We start from the raw sequence: 21,126 nt of genomic DNA, 5'->3' as shown, positions 1-21,126 counted from the left end.
TGCGGTGGCATATTAAATGGTTTATGTACTGGTACAGGTACCGGTGGTAAAAAGGTAGGGGTTGGTTTACCCGGTAATTGAGCTTTAGGTAGCGTATCGTTACGTTGTTGGAGATAGAGGGCGTTTAGTTCTTCTTGTACGAATTCCAAGGCCTTCTCAATAGTAGGAGGTCTCATGCACCTGATCCTAGACCCTAGAGGGTCTTTTAGTCCTCGCACAAAAGCCTGTAACGTAAGCTTCTTGTAAAGCTGACGTTTAGCCTCGATAGTGGTGGATAAGGTTTCATTCAATGTCACATATGTCATTATGGTGCTATATAAAGTCTGGCAATGGTTATAGAATTCTTGAGGAGATTTAGAGCCTTGCATAGCGAGTGACAGATCATTGTAAAGAGCTGTCTCGTCCCTTTGGTCAGCAAAGTTGTTGATTAAAGCATCACGGATACCTTGCCAGTTGTCTGGTACACCATTTGAATTTATAATCGTCGCAGCAGGTCCAGTTATCTTATTCAAGATGCCGTTAATTAGACATAAATTTCCTAATTCACTGCCCTGAGCAGTTGACATGTAACTTACTACCAGTGCGTCACATAATTTTATAAATCTAACGAGAACGTTAGGGTTGCCGTCAAATTCGGGGACAGGGCGAAGTGCCTTATAAATTACATCAGGGTCGTGAGACATATTTACTTTCGTTTCAAAAATATCCTCAAAAATATTACCTAAATTAGGGCTGTCTATAATTCTACCTAAATCTACGTTACGTTGCCTGCGAGCCTGCCTGATTGCAGAGTCGCTCGGCGTTGATTTTACGTTACGAAAAATTTTGGAAAGGAACTAGGAACTAACAGAGCAACACGAATAAGAAATATATTCAGTAACTCACATATACATCTCGGTTTCTCTGCAGTATCAATTTCTGGATACTCCTCCTGGCTGTGCAGCTCCCGTAGGTTCAGGATACTCGAACTGGACTTGAAAGCCTCCAGGTGGTCCGCGGATGTAGCGACGTGTCTTCGATGTCCGGAAGAATGCGTAGTTCACGAACCAGCCCGCGAGTATCCTACCGACTGCGCCAATTACGAAAGCGACAGTCGAAGGATGTAAAAAAAACCGAAATTTCTACAAATTAATTTATTGGAATTTCTTCAAGATAGAAAAAATACACTGTTTTACTTAATTAACTTAATACTAATCCACAACTCGACCCGACCGATGCGTGTGTCAAAGTGGTTCCCAGGGCTCGTCTTCGAGGTCACACGCGCTTCCGATGCGCCGCTGCTTCAGCAGTTTCCAGTTTCTATTGCGAAATAATCTAGGCCATCAATGGCGTCATATATTAGTGCCGTGTGCATCGTTGGGGTGTAGTCAGCATTATACATAGGGGATGATGACGTAACACACCTATAAATAAATAACTTTATAATAACAGTGTCTTTTGATTGTATGTTACATTAATCAACGCACATTATAGACAAACTTATTATCATATCAGCTCTTTCCAAAACACATGATTCTGGAAATTTTTACAGTAGAATGTTGACGCAAAAAACGGGGAAGTAGGGCTCGTAACATATATACTCAAAAATGAAACTCAATGAACTTGTAAACTACAAATTCTAACAAAATAGGAAATAAGTAGCACAGGAAAATATCAAGAGAACTTCAGCAACGAGATCAAGAAAAATATAACAAGGTATTTTTTTTTCTCGAAGGTAAAGGTAACTATGCCCATACAGCCATGTCTAAGGTATTTTTTTTTGCATAAACTTTCGAGTTATGAAGCGGCTTGTTGGCACGAAGCGAAAATAGATTCCGATATAATAACACTGTTGCGAATGTTTTACGACTAACTTAATGCGATCATTAACCACAAAACACCACTTCCACTTCGTGTTAATTATTTAGATTATTCAATGAAGAAAGCAACTGTCCCGTTCCCGCCAAAAAGATAAAAAAAATAACAACTACGTTCATTTTTTTTTGGTTATTTTTGTATCGCAAAAAACGGAGAAGTAGGAGTTGGAATCATTAAATAAGGCAAAGAAAACATAACACATACAGCCAAATATACTACGTTAAATTCGTTAACCCTTTACCGCATACAGACCCATATTTGGTACACGTCACTTACTGATTGAAATATTCGGATACATTCCACCTTTCTTGCAAGACATTTATTATTTGTATAGAGTATCGTATATCCGAACACATGATCACAATAGTTTTTCCAATCGTACCCCCATCTTGCGTATTTTTCAGTTAGTAGTTGAAAGTTCGGAATAAAGTGCGTTTTTGAGATATCGGATAGCAAAAAGAAATATATCTGTGAAATTTATGGAGTAATAAATCTTTTTTTTGGTAAATTTTGAAGAAGAACATTCCTTTTGCGTAAAACCAGCACAAAATGTAAGTAAGCTCAACTAAAAGACAGGTTTTTATCCATCCAAACATTGTTCCAAATTTGGTACACCATGCACTTATGGTAATTTTTCCTTGGCAAATTTGGTACAGTATGCAATAAGGTAGTTTTTTGTCTTTGGTCAAATTTGGTACAGTATGCAGTAAGATAAAGCAGACATTTTAGGTGTTTAAAAAATATTTGCTACAACTTTAGGTGTTCCTATTTTAAAAGTTGTTAAGTTTTATGAACATAATCACCATATGTTGTGGCAGGTAGTTAGGTACTTTAGTATGCTTACTTTACCACTGAATTATATTTTTTTTTATTATTTGCTAGACAACATGACGACTCGTGGGCGAAAAATTTACGTTATTCCTGACGAGAGCGATGATGAAAATTTATCAGACGAAGATGGTCAGGATCAGGTTACTCAACCTTTACATGGTGTGTATATAGAAGAAAGTGACAATGACTATGGTTCCGATGAATATGAGGACTTGGAAATATTAGAAAAGGAAGAAATGACTGATAGAGAAGAACCATCTACTTCGACTGGCACTAAGCAGAAGAAAAAAAGTAATGCGCCTACGCTGAAGTGGGTCACTAAATCTATGGAGTACAATGAAGAAAATACTTCATTTCTGGGCTGTGAAGACCTACCACCAGTAATAATGTCATTGGAAACTCCCATGAACTACTTTAAGTATTTTTTTACAACCGAAATGCTAGCTTTGATTGAAGATCAGACTGCTTTATGCGCAACAAAACCATTCAGCAAAAGCCGAAACAATTTCTACTGATGACATAAGAAAATTCATAGGCACCGTAATTTATATGTCAGTAGTTCAGCTGCCATCAACAAGGCATTATTGGAGGGAAGGAACATATATAGAAAAAGTTGCGGCAACGTTAACTTGTAACAAATTTGAAGATATAAAACGCTTCCTACATTTTGCCGACAAAACAAAAGAGCTAAAACCAAACGAACCGAATTTTGATAAGCTTCAAAAAATAAGGCCGTTTATTGATTTGCTAAGAGATCGGTTGAAGACAGTCCCGAGAGAAGAATACCTGGCTATTGACGAGCAAATGATCCCAACTAAAGCTAAAACTTCTGGAATGCGGCAGTATAATGCAAAGAAACCTCACAAGTGGGGATATCTTAATTATGTTATTAGCGGCGCAAGTGGTTTTAGCTACGACTTTGATATTTTTACGGGTACACATAAAAAAGATGGACTTCAAAACTGTTCAGACCTTGGTGCGGCTGGAAATGTAGTAACTAGGCTTCTAGAATCTGTGCCAAACCACTTGAACCACAAATTGTTTATAGACAATTGGTATACCAGCTTGAGGTTGATGGCTTTTGTACACAGTATCGGGATACTACCTCTCGGAACAATTCAATTAAATCGAGCTAAAAATATCGATTTGCCGAGCAAGAAAGAAATGTCAAAGAGAGAAAGAGGATTTTGTGTCGAAAAATGCACTGAGATAGATGACACTGAAATAAGTGTTACCTCTTGGGTTGACAACAAAGTTGTCAATTTCTGCTCAACCTATGTAGGTAAAGAACCAATGACAGTAGTCAAGAGATTTAAAAAAGAAGAGAGAAGCCGAGTAGATGTTCCTGCGCCTAAAGCCGTAGAAATTTACAACAAGTATATGGGGGGAGTAGATTTGTTGGATTCTATGCTTGGTTTTTACCGAATCAAAATCAGAAGCAAGAAGTGGTATCATCGGATATTCTTTCATCTGATCGATCTCATATGTGTAAATAGTTGGTTGCTTTGGCGACGCAAAATGACACAGGGAGGTGACGAAAATACACATATCGTGGCCATATCATAGAATTGATCATTTCATGAAATGGTCGTATTTCATGAAATAGAACAACATCCGTTGGCCACATCATGATGTGGTTTGGCCAGATCAATGAACACAAAACGTTTAACGATATGACCAACTAAATGCATGATTACTTCATGATATGGCCAAACGTTAGCGATCATATCGTAAAATAGTAACATTATCCACCGGTAGTGGCGCTGGTGTCGCTTTGTTTATGTTTTGCATAATGGCGGCGGACAATAATTATTCTTGTGTGAACGCGAATAATACGAATAATAATGAGCAAATACAAGATAAAAGTGCATTGAAGCAATGTTTTGACACTAAGGTGAAAAGAAAAACTCGTATTAACAGTAGACAGCAACTTTATTTTTATTTTTAGGTTATATGGCAAATAATGAAGGTCGAGTGACCACGCTACGTAAATCAATGGACTATTATTGGATTTCAAAATATGATATAATTAAAATTGCGAATGAAGAGATATTCATTTTAAAAAAGAAAAATATAGACGATCCTACTATCCGTAAAGTTTCTTTTTTTGACGTGACTTATTGTAGATATGCCGCAGATGGCATTAACTACTTGAAACAGGATTCTATTAAAACGCATAAATGTTTTTGTCATAATTTAAATTATCATAATCCGTTTTTTTTATAATTTTTACAAGGCATAACAGTAGGTTAGGGTGCGGCGGGGGTGGCCCTTGGGCCACCCCTACGCCGCCAGTATGTTTTTACATACGAAAAGTATACTGAATGATGACCAATGTCATGAAATAGTGTCAAAAAATATGACGACGACTTCAAAGCGAGATGCAGTTACGGCGTATATGTCGTCTACATCAACACTCCGTTAATCGAAAATGACTTTTTAATTTTTAATTGACTTTTAAACATTTTTGTACTTTGTACTACAGTAATACATTATTTCCTACCTTATTTCGCGTTTTTATTACACCACTTATCATGGACACCCTACATTAATGATATGGCCAAACGTGGATGGAAATATCATTAAACGCTGACGTTTAAACGATATGGTCAGTTGAAGTTGGCCATTTCATGAAATACGACCATTTCATGAAATGGTCGATCATTTCATGAAATGGTCAATTCTATGATCTGGCCACGACACATACATTCCATTGCTGGATTTCAAACTTTATATTGCTGACGTCATGATGAGAGAAACAACTGGTGTTTTTACACCAACAACGCGTAAGAGAGGTCGACCACAACATCCTCAGGTTGAAAATATCAAGCGACGTCGTCGACTTGAATTGCCTCCACTAGAAGTAGCTCTAGATGGCATTGGACACTGGCCAATATGGACTGACGACCAACGTCCAAGATGTAAAAGAGAAGGATGTTCTCAAAAATCACACGTAAAGTGTAGCAAATGCCGAGTTCATTTATGTTTTAATAAAGATAGAAACTGCTTTCAAAGTTTTCATACACAATGATGCACAAATTTACAGGCAAATCTCTCAACTAATAATAATCTCGTTATTAGGTAAAAAACGACATTTTTAATATTTTAAAAGTTTCTATTAAAAGTTTTTAAAATAAAGTTAATTTTTGTAAAAGAACTATTATCTGGCTATTATTTCAAACAAATACTCTGCAAAAACAATGCAACAGACATACATAAATTTTTAATACGAAATATATATATAAATAAGCAGTTTTTTTTACATGAATGCATAGTGTACCATATTTGGCCAGTCAACTTAATACTACGTTACTGCATGTTGTACCAAATATGGTACACTGATATTATTTGGACTTTTCTCAGCTTTCCAAGTGTTTTTAATTTTTTTCTTATTTTTCCTATGTTCTAAAAAGTACATTTTACCTAGTAAATTAATTTGAGCTTAATCAAAAAATCCATGCGGTAAAGGGTTAAAAACAATAGACGTATTTTCATTTTTTTAAATCGGTAGGCAATGGAATCCACAGGTTAAGCTAAGGTATTATGCCATATAGCCTCATCTTCTAATTACCTAGGGCCATAAACTCAAATTATTAACCGGTTTCCTTGGCGCCATCGCCTATGGATACACAAAGCTATCTATATTTTTTTGGGGAACTTAGCTTGGAATGTCTCTTATTGTGATACGAATTAAAAGTCCGCATAAACTTTCAAGTTATGAAGCGGCTTCTTGGTACGAACCGAAAATAGATAGTACCACTCTGTTTATTGAATATTTATTTATACTTTATATTTATATATTTTTCCGATACAACAACACTAAAGAGAATGTGTTTTTCGATTATTTCTTCACTTCGTATTAAATATTTAGATTATTCAATAAAAAAAAAAACAACTTTCCCGCCAAAAAACCACGGAAAAATTAATGAAAATACTCAATCTCCGTTGCTTATTTAAAAAAGTTAAATGGTACTGAAGTGACAAAACGCAATTAGATTTTGTTGCTTATTTATTAATTCCATCGATATCTATGCGACCAAGTCAAAAAAAATAAGTACCTCAATATTTTCCGATATTGGCTGTTTGAATCTGCTTTGCCAGAATTTCTTTGTTAGTCGCTTGGAAAAAAAAAGTAAATTCAGTACCGCTACCGAAACCGTTGGCGCGAAAAAGTGACAAGCGTTTTTTCACTTGCATTTCAAGATTTCCAAAGGTAAGTCGATTTTGTTATTAATAATTTAACAATTATTTATAAATATTTAGGTATATAATAAGGTACTAATCTATGAAATCGTAAAAAAGTTAGCCATATAAACATAATTAGGTATTATAATTGTAAGATCTTTAACTTTCTGTAGGTACTGATTTTCTCTTTTTCACATAATGAAAGTGAGAACGTTAAAAAGTACCTATCTATTTAAAAGCTATAATTCTTATTTTATTGTCTATTAGATAAACACAAATAGTATAGAAGTGGTTTGTTTACAGATGAAGCGTTCAAGCGTTGAGATTCCATCGTGCTCTACAATGCTTCGCCGTCGCGTCGACGACGAGCAGCAGGGCCTCTACGACGAGACTGCTGCGACCTGCGTCGGTGCCGGTAAGTATTTAGGTTTTAACGAGCTTAATATCTAATGCACATTTTTTATGTTAAATCCATTTTACGAAACGATCGATTGATCATTATGTCTAAAATAGCCAGCCGCTTGACATCAGCCGTGGAAAAAACTTTACTTAATAACAGGTATTAGGTACCTAGGTATCTACTTAAATCAATTGCATTGCCCCTACTTATGCTGTGTGACTAGAATAGGCGATAGGTACTTACTATTCATATTTTAGAATATTTAAGTAGGTAGGTACCTATATGAAGTAAGTTAGTTAACCTATGATAAATTTAGATGGTCAGAGAAGTCATAAGACTGTAGAAAATAAATAATAATAAAAGTGAAGTGAATCCTTTTTGAATTATAACAATCGGAGTGATTCAGGTTTGACAGCAACCCATGTTGTAGCACAACAGTAACATTACTCATTAGATGACCTGTAAGTAATAAGTAGGTCTGTAACAAATTATAATACACACATAAGTTAACCTATGACCGTAGTATTATTACTTATTCTATGCTATAGCAGTCACTCTCTTAATATTCTGAGTGAAAAGTTAAACCTTTCTCTAAAATCGTGAAAAAGTCAACTAAATATGTGATTGTAAGACTACAACTCAGGGAAGGGATTTGTCGTATAAATAATAACTTTATCTATACTTATAATAAATCTGTAGAGAGGTCAATTCTGTACATTAAATATTTTTTCAAAATAACTATCAGGGGATGATAAGTGATCGATACTGATGCCAAAAATGCAATCAGTAAAATTTTTGTCTGTCTGTCTGTCTGTCTGTCTGTCTGTCTGTCTGTCTGTCTGTATGTTCCTTATAGAAACAAAAACTACTGGACGGATTTTAATGAAACTTGGTACAATTATTCTTCACACTCCTGGACAGGTCATAGTATACTTTTCATCACGCTACAATCAATAGGAGCAGAGTAGTGAAGGGAAATCCTTTTGTATGAAAAATCTAAACTACTCAAGTTAGACGTTTGAAATTTGGCATGCAGGTACCATAGATACCGTAGAGGTGTACTAAGAAAGGAATTCCCGAAATTCCTACGGGAACGGGAATTAGCGGGAAAATCCTTTTGTATGAAAAATCTAAACCACTCAAGTTAGACGTTTGAAATTTGGCATGCAGGTACCATAGGTACCGTAGAGGTGCACTAATAAAGGAATTCCCAAAATTCTCACGGGAACAGGAATTAGCGGGAAATAAATACCTTTTGTATGAAAAATCTAAACCACTCAAGTTAGACATTTGAAATTTAGCATGCAGATACCTTAGGTACCGTGGAGGTGCACTAAGAAAGGAATTCCCGAAATTCTCACGAGAACGGGAATTAGCGGGAAAATCCTTGTGTATGAAAAATCTAAACCACTCAAGTTAGACGTTTGAAATTTGTCATGCAGGTACCTTAGGTACCGTGGAGGTGCACTAAGAAAGGAATTCCCGAAATTCCCACGGGAACGGGAATTAACGGGAAAATCCTTTTGTATGAAAAATCTAAACCATTCAAGTAAGATGTTTAAAATTCGGCACGCAGGTACCTTAGACACCGTAGAGGTGTACTAAGAAAAGAATTCCCGAAATTCCCACGGGAACGGGAATTAGCGGGAAAATCCTTTTGTATGAAAAATCTAAACCACTCAAGTTAGACGTTTGAAATTTGGCGTGCAGGTACTTTAGTAAACTTAAAGCTTAGTTGCAACAGGATATTACAAAATTCCCACGGGAACGGTAGTTAGCGGGAAAAAACATTTGTATGAAAAAATCAAATCTAAATAAAAGGAGAAACTGACTGACTCAGTGACTGACATATCAACGCATAGCCTGAACGGCTAAATGTAGGCATTTGAAATTTGGAAGGGACATAGCTTAGGTACCGTAGAGGTGCACTAAGAAAGGAATTCCCGGAATTCCCACGGGAACGGAAATTAGCGGGAAAATCCTTTTGTATGAAAAATCTAAATCGCTTAAGTTAGACGCTTGAAATTTGGCATGCAGGTACCTTAGTTAACTTAAACCTTAGTTGCAACAGGATATTGCAAAATTCTCACGGAAACGGGAGTTAGCGGGAAAAAAACATTTGTATGAAAAAATCGAAACCGCGTAAGATAGATGTTTTCAATTCAATTCAATTAAATTATTTATTGCATTCCATGTAGTACAATGGGGTGTTACATAGGCATAGGAACTAAAACATGGACCCTGTAGGGCACAGCAACGTTGAAGGGAAGAGAGGAAGTGTGTATTAAAATTAAAACTCAATGAACAATCAATTAAAAAAAAATCAATTCAATCAATTGATTCAATCTAGCATGCATGCATACCTTAGTAAATATAAAGTTTATTTTTGGCTGTATTTTGAAAAATGGGAGTTATTGGGAAAAAAATTGTATGAAAAAATCTAAACTGCATAAGTTAGATGCTTGAAATTTGATATGCACTCCCACACACACAAAGATCTCTCTCTTATATAACACGCCACGCGGACGAAGTCGCGGGCAAAAGCTAGTATTAGTATAACAAGTAAATCTTTTATTAAATAGAAATATAATTTTAACATTATCAATAACAAAGCCGTACGTTTTGGCGCTAACTACAGACTGCGAATCCTCGAGTTGACAGTTGACATCTCACGTCAAACGAGAGGATACGTTTACAGAGCGAGTTACTAATACGAGTAATTGAAGTTAAAATAATTTACAATAAGTATAACAATATATTTATAACTAGGTATTTGTACATTCAATTATTATATTAATGCAGGAATAATTGAAACAAACATAAAGATAACTATTAATGTATACCAACACAACTGTAATACTAGTGTTATTTGTAACAGTTTATAGCCCATATCATGAAGATCATAACAACTCGGCCATCCGATATATCAACGAGTCCCTTCGTTGTTCATTAGAGCTACTAACAATAAAATAAGAAGTACATTTCTTTTCTTTTTATATAATGCTACACTCGTTACGCAAATTAAAATACAGTAGGAATTTTAAGTATAATGACAGAGTTTATATGCTTATTTCTAGCGATACTCTTTGAAGTTACTTGACAATCTTTATCACTATTAAAGTACTGTAAATAATATAAACTTACTGATTTTGAAAAAAAAAGATAACTTTAAGCTTAAACTTCGAACAAACTTGTTCTAATAACACTACTATAGATATATCTGTCGGTATCAACTGTATGTCTGAATAAATACATGCTAAGGCACATTTTGCATAAATAGAGATTTGCTTAATGTTAAATAAACTTAAAGCCTTACTAACCCTTGAAATTGGTTAGTTTATAATACATGTCCTTACTTGAAATTGACATGTAACTTTCTAATTTGAAAATAAATATCTCTTAGATTAACCTTCACACAAACTTCACAAGCTTTACTTTATTTACATATAAAATACCGTAGGTATATTTGACTGTATCAAATGTAAGTCTAAGTAAATGCACGATAAGACACATTTTAGATCAATAAAGTTTTTATTAAAGTTAAATGACCGTAAGTACTAACTCCTGAAATTGGTTAGTTCCTAACACATATTCCTAGGTACTTGTTATTGATATGTATCTAAGGATGATTGCTGATGATCACTCTGAGCCTATTACAGACCCTTGAAATTAGTCAGTTCCTGATACTCGTCCTTGAAATTGACAAGTACCTAAGGATGATCGCTGGTGATCACCCTGAGCTTATTACTGACCCTTGAAATTAGTCAGTTCCTAATACTCGTCCTTGAAATTGACAAGTACCTAAGGATGATCGCTGGTGATCACCCTGAGCTTATTACTGACCCTTGAAATTAGTCAGTTCCTGATAATCGTCCTTGAAATTGACAAGTACCTAAGGATGATCGCTGGTGATCACCCTAAACCTATTACTGACCCTTAAAATTAGTCAGTTCCTAATACACGTCCTTGTTAGTGACCCTTGAAATTAGTCAGTTCCTGATACTCGTCCTTGAAATTGACAAGTACCTAAGTATGATCCTTGGTGATCACTGTAATCCTATACTTGTCCTTGAAGTTGACAAGTACCGAAGGATAATCGCTGGTGAATATTCTGATTCTATACTTGTCCTTGAAATTGACAAGAACCGTAGGATAGTCGCTAGTGACTATTCTGATTCTATACTTGTCCTTGAAATTGACAAGTACCGAAGGATAGTCGCTGGTGATTATTCTGATTCTATACTTGTCCTTGAAATTGACAAGTACCGAAGGATAATCGCTGGTGAATATTCTGATTCTATACTTGTCCTTGAAATTGACAAGTACCGAAGGATAGTCGCTGGTGACTATTCTGATTCTATACTTGTCCTTGAAGTTGACCAGTACCGAAGGATAATCGCTGGTGATCATTCTGATTCTAATAATAAACAGTTTATAATTTATACTGCTACCACTTATTATATTTATTGTCTCATTGTATAGACCAGTTCTGTCTTACTCGGCAATTTGTCAGTTAAATCATGGCATTGCATTGGTACTTGTTGACCCTTAAAATTGGTCAGTCTGTAAAATTATCTGTTGACCCTTGAAATTGGTTAGTCTGTCAAATTATTTGTTGACCCTTGAAATTGGTCAGTTGGTGAAATTACCTGTTGACCCTTGAAATTGGCCAGTCTGTCAAATTATCTGTCGACCCTTGACATTGGTCAGTCTGTCAAATTATCTGTTGACCCTTAAAATTGGTCTGTCAAATTATCTGTCGACCCTTGAATTTGGTCAGTCTGTCAAATTATCTATTGACCCTTAAAATTGGTCAGTCTGTAAAATTATCTGTTGACCCTTAAAATTGGTCAGTCTGTAAAATTATCTGTTGACCCTTAAAATTGGTCAGTTTGTAAAATTATCTGCTAACGATTTCTATATTTGCAGGTTCTTTACTGAATAGAGTCAGGGTATTAAGTATATCTATTATAAATTAGTATAAACCGTAATCGGTTCCCATGTAATTAGTAAGAGTATACTTGAGTAGGTATACTATAAAGTATGCTTTAATAATTTTCAATAAATTAATTTTTGCCTCTTCCGAAACAAAATATTGGATAATTAAATTGATAAGTATTATCATCAAATAAATAACAAGTATTAATTACATAATGTACTTCTTTTATGTTTTTGTAATTGCTAAGATGACTGTAAGTATTCTTTCTTACTTGTGTTTATTTTCAACATCTTGTAGAGTTCGGAACAACTTTCCCTTTTAACGGAACCCCACATTAAATGATTACAAAACTAATCACTTGGATTTAAAAAAAGAACTACAGAATACTATAATACACTAACACTATAATTTAATTAGGAGCACCTTTTAATTAAAAGAAACATGTTATTCAACTTTAAATGTGAATACCTAGAGATACTGAACTTGTTCCATTTTCACACCTTTTTCTGACACTTGCATATGGACATGACATATTATCTGGTGTGGCATCCAATACTGAACTATAGTATTTAATGGCAGCCAAAACAAATAATTATGGGTACCCCTTTTGGCTTTTCTGTGAAACCTGTAGGTTTCACGGAACCTACTCGAATAATCGCTGTCGTAAGCATATTATTAGGTTTGTCTATATTTCGCTATACAACTAAAATAAAAGAGAACTGAATTAAGATTATATTCCCAATTAGTTGGGAGCCGTCGTATGATGAACCAAGTACACACGTCTAACCGAGCCTCATTCGAACAAAGCTCTGGTCTAATTAATAATGTTAAGTGGTGAATTATATCGCCGTCCGAAAGTAGTGGTCGATAAGTAGCTGTCATTGTAATTGGATAAAACAAGTGTAAATAATTGTATCCTAATAAGTATGGTTGTAATAACTGTAATAATACAAATATTGGGAATCCCTGATAAATAATGTAATGCCCAATTAACCTTTTAACTAACTGATTTAAAAATTAAAGTTACAATGAATAAAGCACATAACAGAGCATCACGCTTGTATCCCCGAAAGGGTGAGCAGAGGTGTATAGTATGCAAATACCCACTTTTCGCTAGTTATGTTTATGAAACATACAAATAAATATAATACTAGGTACCTACACATATTCTTCTGTCGCATATTCGAGTAATTATTATGTGATAGGTATTACGTTAAACTTAATCGACTAATATCATCATTTACGATTTATACACATATAAGAAATTATTATTATTACATCGATAAGGTCGCCAATTGCTGCGTATTGATGATAAGTCTTGTTTTGGTTCAATAACGAGTAATTGTATTGTATCCATATATTGTTGCATTCCAGGTTTACCATACATTCTAATAGCTCTTTTTTTTATAATCATTACGAGTTCGTTTTTGAATCACTAAAATGCCCTCAAACTTAAGTGCTTATTTGGATAATATTCCTTAGGTATTTAACCGCAATTTATAACATCAAACCTTTCGATCACATAAGAATTATTGGTCTGACGGCTAGATAACATATTGTATTTATAAGTCTTAAATTTTTGGTATACCGACTCATAACTATCTTGCAGTGGACAGTATTACATACAACGTTTAAGATAGGTATATTAGTGTTTTTAAGTACTAGCAAAATAGATAACATTGATAATAAGCAGAAATCGGCCTTCATTATCCAGAGGTTGAGGTTGGTCCCGGGTTCGAATCCCTGTGGGGATACATCACAAAACCCACTTTGTGATCCTTAGTTTAGTTAGGATGCCACAGGCTAACCACCCAATTGTCGGAAAACAAAATAAACCGTTGGTCCCAGTTACTGCTTACCAATTTAAGTAAGCAGTCGTTACATGAGTCATGTCAGGGGCCCTTGACGGCCCAATAATAACCCTAACATCAGGGTTGATGAGGTTGGTAATTCACCTCACAACCCACACGATATAAGAAGAAGTAGCAAAAATCGATAATCATAAGATACGCAACAGGCGTTTAATCAAAGAGATTAGATTGCTTTATAATGTAGAATCCGTAAGGCCACATTGGGGTAGACAGAGATCATGGAATTACACTAACTCAATAGTATCGGGATAACGCTAGGTACGTTATTACGAATAACAAACTAACAGTAGTCGCATTAATTGAAGTATCTACCGGCAGTAACCACATCATACATGTTGATGTTACTTAACTGTAATTATAAGAAGCTGAGATTCTTTTAATTAGGTTTACGTCACTATGATTGTGAATAATCCAGAACATTCAAGTTAAAACAACATTTTGATTAGTTACAAGACACTCTTACTTCGCGTCATTTATTATAAACTACTAGCCACTCTACCTGGCTCCCCCTAGGCACATTTTGTTTCTATTTTACTGGTGGTAACTTTCTAGCAGACGTGAAGACTATGACAAGTGCCACGCACAAATTTATTCGAAAGTTCTCGAGATTAGCCTGTACTTAAAGATATACTTAGCCTAGGTATCCTGATACTTGTACTATATAGGTTAGTAACTAGTCACCACAAAGGCTGTATTGGTAGACACATACTAACTAAAAGTCTCAACATTCCTTCTATTATTATTATTATTTTTTTTTTTATGTGCCTGACATTATTCTTTCAACTGGTTAAAGTACCATCATAGCACAGTAAATAATTTGGTGACAAAATTCTAATAACCTATGCAAAAAGTCAATAAAATAAACCATGAGAATAACTTCAATAGCGCTAAAAAAATAAGGTGAGTGTACATTATTTATATCATGAATGTTATGAAAGTTCAAGAATTAAATTATTATTTTTTTTTTTTTTTATTAACAACCTTCGTGGTTAAATGCATTTGAATACTATTAAAAGTGTAGGCATGTAAGTAAAGTACCTACTTTGAAAACTAAACCCTCTATAATAATAAATCTGAAGGACTTGTAAAAACATTATCTTTTTCTTTTCTACCAATAAGAATGAATATGATGAATGGCTTTTGATATGTTAGACACATAATTAGGTCTTAATCTTATTTTAAATATTAGTCTTAATTTAAATTTATTCAGTCTAGTTTTTTTTTTCTTGTTGAATGTTTTGAATATTATTTATCACACATATTAATGCTACAAGCCTGTTTTAGCATATAGAATATAACCTAATTATATATTTGGAATCAACAGTAAATGTATTTCATTTACTCTACTAATGTATGAAAATAGGTAAGTATTTTATTTACTGGTGCATCTTTATATGTGACTGAAGTGTAATATCATAAGATAAACCATGATAGCATAAGTCTACTTAAATTAACTTGCTAGAGTAAGTAACATAAAATTATATATTTTCAAACTTAAGTATACAAACTGCCTAAATGCAATACACAATCCAAGAAATATAGTGCAATGCCATTCAATAGAGGCTCAAAAGTCTGTAACTTTGTCAACTTGTTCGGTCTGTTTGGTCTTTGCAATGGTCTTTCTTTCATTAATGAATTTGAAGTCAGTTAAGAAGCTGTGTAACTTGCCATATCTGGATCTGTCTCCGCTGCTCTTGTGGAGTGTCAAAATACCTTGCTCTTGAACGGGGTTGTCAACGCACTATGCTGACCATAGTTGCAGCACCCATCTCTTTCCGCTGGGGTTAGACTATCTCTGTGACATGACAGCAGGGTGAGCACTCTCACTGTAGACATCCTGTGTCCAGACTCCATCATTGCCACCCATGGATGATCGGGCATACCAGCCAGATCAGAACTTTCACCGTGACTCATCAACATTGTTCCTCGAAAGAAAATATTGTATTAACAACACACTCTTAGTATTATTATTTTTTCATTTAAGGATAGGTGCATATAGTCAAATAAACATGTAGCCAATTGTGGTAGTAAGGTAACCATACCAAATGTACATAAATATAAATAGTCTTGTAGTATAACATTGTAATATTTTCCATGTATCATTTTCATACACAATAATTTATGATGTTTTTAAGTTAAAAGGAAAAGAAAAAAAAAATGGAAAACCTAATAACTATTAACATATTTTCTTTTTTTTTTATAACCTATAAGTGTTACATACATGTATACTCTTTACAAGAATAGTCACTCTGCACTATTCTACCACTACTACCAACTAATATTGAAATATTATAACAGTACAGAGATGTTTACAGAACTATTTGCAGATTACTTACACTCTTTTTGTGGGCGAGAATACACCGATGTTTCAAAACCGGTGCTGATCCCACTTCTGAATTGTAAGACTACAACTCAGGGAAGGGATTTGTCGTATAAATAATAACTTTATATTAGTATAACAAGTAAATCTTTTATTAAATAGAAATATAATTTTAACATTATCAATAACAAAGCCGTACGTTTTGGCGCTAACTACAGACTGCGAATCCTCGAGTTGACAGTTGACATCTCACGTCAAACGAGAGGATACGTTTACAGAGCGAGTTACTAATACGAGTAATTGAAGTTAAAATAATTTACAATAAGTATAACAATATATTTATAACTAGGTATTTGTACATTCAATTATTATATTAATGCAGGAATAATTGAAACAAACATAAAGATAACTATTAATGTATACCAACACAACTGTAATACTAGTGTTATTTGTAACAGTTTATAGCCCATATCATGAAGATCATAACATGATAATACATACATACATACATAAACTCACGCCCGTAATCCCTAATGGGGTGGGCAGAGCCACAAGTAATCAAAGACAATATAATATGTGATAATGATGGTTAAATATTAACTATCTAACTAAGAATTATATAAATAAGTAATTAGGTAACAAAATTATTACAAAGTTACCTACTTAATTATTTAACAGATATTTATAATAACAAAATTATATCAAACAAGTTATTAAGTAAGTACCTAATATAGAGATAGAGATATTGAAGCTTTGAAATATTTAGTTTATCTGAAAAAAAATATTGAATGCTAGGTATAATAACATTTGTCTACTAACAAGAAACTTAAATTACTGTCAAAGAGTGAATGTAAGTTTGTCTATATTTTGAATATGGTTATATATCTTGATGACCATGTGGTAGGGACTGAAGAAAACCCTGTGTTGGTTTTGGTACACCTTGTCAGTTCACCTAGGTAGACCACAAACAAACCTTTTTTTTAATCGACTTCAAAAAAAAGGTTATCAATTGGACCCATATGTATTCAAAATATATGGATGTATGTTTGTCCATGCATTTCTTAGTAACTACAAATCGTATTGCAATAATGCTTGTTTATGGGATTAAGTATCGTCCAACATAGGAAAGAATGCAAGTTTCATCAAAATTGGTTTAGAAATTTCCAACTTATGGTTGAAAAACAGTTAAAAATTAGGAACCTTGTGTTTCGACTACTAATAGAGGCTTACAGCTTAAGTGAGTATGATTACTAATGGTTTAAAGAAAATTGGAAAACGGTCAAGGGTGTGTCGAGCACTACACACATTAAACAAATTATAAGACATGTTATATTATTGTCCGAAAAATTAAGATGATTCCGTGCTTCGGAGGGCACGTTAAGCTGTTGCTCCCGGCTATTAGCCGTAAAAACACCTCCACCAACCCGCAGTGGAGCAGCGTGGTGGAGTATGCTCCATACCCCCTCCGGTTGATTGAGGGGAGGCCTGTGCCCAACAGTGGGTCGTATATAGGCTGTTTATGTGTATGTATGTTATATTCCAGTGTTTTGTTAACGAAGGTACCTGGTTACGGGCGTATTAAATTATATTATTAGTCACACTCTCGAGTTTAAACAAATAAAAAGTATTTTCAAAATTTTGATTTTAATGTGGGTATTTAACTTAATATTATTTATTACTTTTTATTTGACAGATTTTGAAGTTGGTTTGAGTTTTTTTTAATTATTTTTTGTGATAGCTATAAGTTATTTGAAGAGCTCGGTGGCGCAGCGGTTAACGCGCTCGGTCTGCGATTGTTGAAGTAAAGCAATTTTCGCAAAGGCCGGTCACAAGATGGGTGACCACAAAAAAAAAATTCATCTTGAGCTCTTCCGTGCTTCGGAAGGCACGTTAAGCCGTTGGTCCCGGCTGCATTAGCAGTCGTTAATAACCATCAATCCGCACTGGGCCCGCGTGATGGTTTAAGGCCCGATCTCCCTACCCATCCATAGGGAAGGCCCGTACTCCAGCAGTGGGGACGTTAATGGGCTGATGATGATGATGAGCTATAAAGTAATAAGCAAAATAAAGTAACAACTTTACAGCTGTCTAAAGATATGGAAAACGCCGAATGCAATGAGTGCATAAAAATACCATATGTCCACAACCCTGATATAGTAAAAAATAATGTAGGTATATACGTATTATACTATGTTATACTATATTTAATGTGTATATGTACCTAAGGTTCCGTCCACAGTAAAGGTTAATAAAGGAAAATTCTGTGTATGTAAGTATGTAGTATAGATACACGTCTAATGCATAAGTACGAGACAGACCATTCTAAGGTATTTATCGCTCGGCCGGCGAACTGCAATGCAACATTAACGCTGTAACGCAGCAACTTAGAAATTGGTTTCGGATGAATGGACTGGCATTGAACCTAGAAAAAACAAACTTCATTCGTTTCACACTCGGTGGTCGCACCCCAGCCCCATTCGTGGTTGGAACTAGCGACATCACGCTAAGGCAGGTTGATAGCACACGGTTGTTAGGTTTCGAGATAGACCGGGGGTTGAGGTGGGACCTGCATATCGATGCCCTCTGCGGCAAGTTGGGACGCGCCTGTTTCGCGCTGCGTCGGCTTGCGGGCACGGCGAGCATAGAGGCTGTGAAAGCATGCTATTACGCGACCGTGCATTCACTTATCACATACGGCATCGAGTTATGGGGGACAGCAGCCGATTTCAAGAGAGTCTTCGTGATGCAAAAGCGTGCTATCCGGGCAATGGCTCGAGTACCCGACGATACATCCGCTAAAGACTTCTTTATCAGGTATCAAATACTACCATTACCTTGCCTCTACATATATCAAGTGACTTGGTATGTCCGTAATAATATGTCACTGTTTACTAAACGTGGTGAGGGCCGTATGCAGAATCTTAGATATGACGGTGCGCTCAGATCGGTTACTCACAGACTGGACAAGTCGGATAGGTCAGTCTTTATTCGTGGACCATTTCTCTATAACCGTTTACCAGAAAAAGTGCGACTTGCGCCGTCTCCTGCAACCTTTAAAACTAGACTGAAGTCTTGGCTACTAGAACAACAATTTTATGACATAAAGGAGCTTATGACGAAACAAGTCGTAATTGACAAAAAAGTAATGTAATTATTAATCATAATTGTTATCGATAATAAATATTATAATAATGTGTAATCATTGATAAGTTAAGGAGTAATATGTAATAATATTACCCTTGGTATATCGGTGTTTTTGCCTATTGACAATGTTTATCGAGAGTTTATCGAGAGTTGCGAGCGCGCAAGCATTCCGTACACACGTGTCACGCAAGTTTCTGCTAATCTCTTCCGGCAAATATTTAAAAAGTGATCTGTGCGCTTATATTTACTTGATACAGTTATTGTGTTAAAAGTGACTTTTACTAACTATTACAAACAGTGAAGTGAATGTATTACCTAAACAAACATTATTCAAATCATTTCGCAAAATCTATCTCTGCAAATTGATGTGTATCGTCTATTGAGTCAAGGTCGCCCGGTTACCTACGGTCGTCGACCGGTCTGCATAAGTGCATACGATTTACCTATCCCACTCGATCGCACGCGCAAGTAAACGCAGTGTGACGCGGTGATCTTGCTCTCGCGCATACAGCTACATATTGGACGAGTTGCAAACGATTACCTTCAATATGAGGAATTGCTGCGCTTGTAACGAACATATTAGTGTTATTAACCTACTGGTATGTAATAAATGTAAAGCGCAATTTCATAATTTATGCGTGGGTATAGATAACGTCTTGTTTAATTCAACAAGAACGGATCTCGAATGTGACTGGATATGTCCTGAGTGTAAAAGAGTCACTAAGCGCCATCCAAAAAATGATGAGACACCCATAAGCAATAAAAATTTTTACTCTGCACAATCGGTGTCTCCTAGTGAGATGGACATGTCTTGCGACGATCTGCCAGCTACAGTAAATAAAAAAAAGGATCCTACTGTAATACAACCTCAAAATTCACGCGCCGAGGAACCATCAGTACCTGCCGAGCTTCGAAGTTTTATATTATCATGCTTTGAAAACTCAAACTCCACCATGAAAAGCTACATTGACTCGTCTACTAAATTGCTTAAGGAGGAGGTTAACCTGACGCTTGGAAATATTACTGGACTGGTGAATACCCTCCAGAGTGACGTCATTAATTTAGAGTCTCGCGTCCGTGCCCTTGAGTCAGAAAACACTGAACTACGCTCCAGATTGGACTCCCTTGCACCTGGCTGCTCAGAGAGCACAGCCACTGACATCGATATGCTAAAATCAAACATCTCTAGTCTTTCTACTGCCTTGAATGAGAGAGATCAACTAGACCTACGCAATGACCTCGATATCAAGGGCGTCCCGGAGTACCCTGGAGAGTCGACTACCCACCTCGTTATGTCTTTGGCTCAGAAGCTGGGTGTCGCGTTGGAGGAGCGGGATATCGAACACGCCTATCGCGTTGGGCGATCCCCTAATGGCAGTGCCGACGCGGACGCAGAGCGGGAACCGAAATCACCACGGATAATAGCAGTGCGTTTCACCCATCGATCAGTTCGCGATAACCTTCACCGTCAGGCACGGGTCCGTAAATCTTTGACATCCAGTGGGCTAGGACTGCCCCCCCACACTGAAACCGGCATATACTTCAACGAACGGTTAACAGTAAAAAATCGTGCACTACT

At 35.6% G+C, this 21,126-nt stretch overlaps 1 protein-coding gene and 1 long non-coding RNA gene across 6 annotated transcripts in view; one reads left to right on the top strand and one right to left on the bottom strand.

The window, feature by feature from the left end:
* LOC126381602 (uncharacterized) overlaps positions 1-21,126 on the top strand; it is a 119,013-nt gene that overhangs the window by 39,170 nt on the left and 58,717 nt on the right. The gene's annotated exons all lie outside the window — the stretch shown is intronic.
* LOC126381606 (uncharacterized) lies at positions 9,830-16,177 on the bottom strand. The gene is made up of 3 exons (XR_007568894.1): positions 15,196-16,177; positions 12,038-15,164; positions 9,830-11,968 (listed from the first exon to the last, which is right to left on the bottom strand). It is a non-coding gene; the product is annotated as an uncharacterized LOC126381606 (long non-coding RNA).

Source organism: Pectinophora gossypiella, unplaced genomic scaffold, assembly GCF_024362695.1.
Source record: "Pectinophora gossypiella unplaced genomic scaffold, ilPecGoss1.1 Pgos_66, whole genome shotgun sequence".
In the NCBI taxonomy this organism is placed as follows: domain Eukaryota; kingdom Metazoa; phylum Arthropoda; class Insecta; order Lepidoptera; family Gelechiidae; genus Pectinophora; species Pectinophora gossypiella.
Note: the sequence above shows the minus strand (reverse complement) of the source record. Positions and strands in the feature narration are given on the sequence as shown.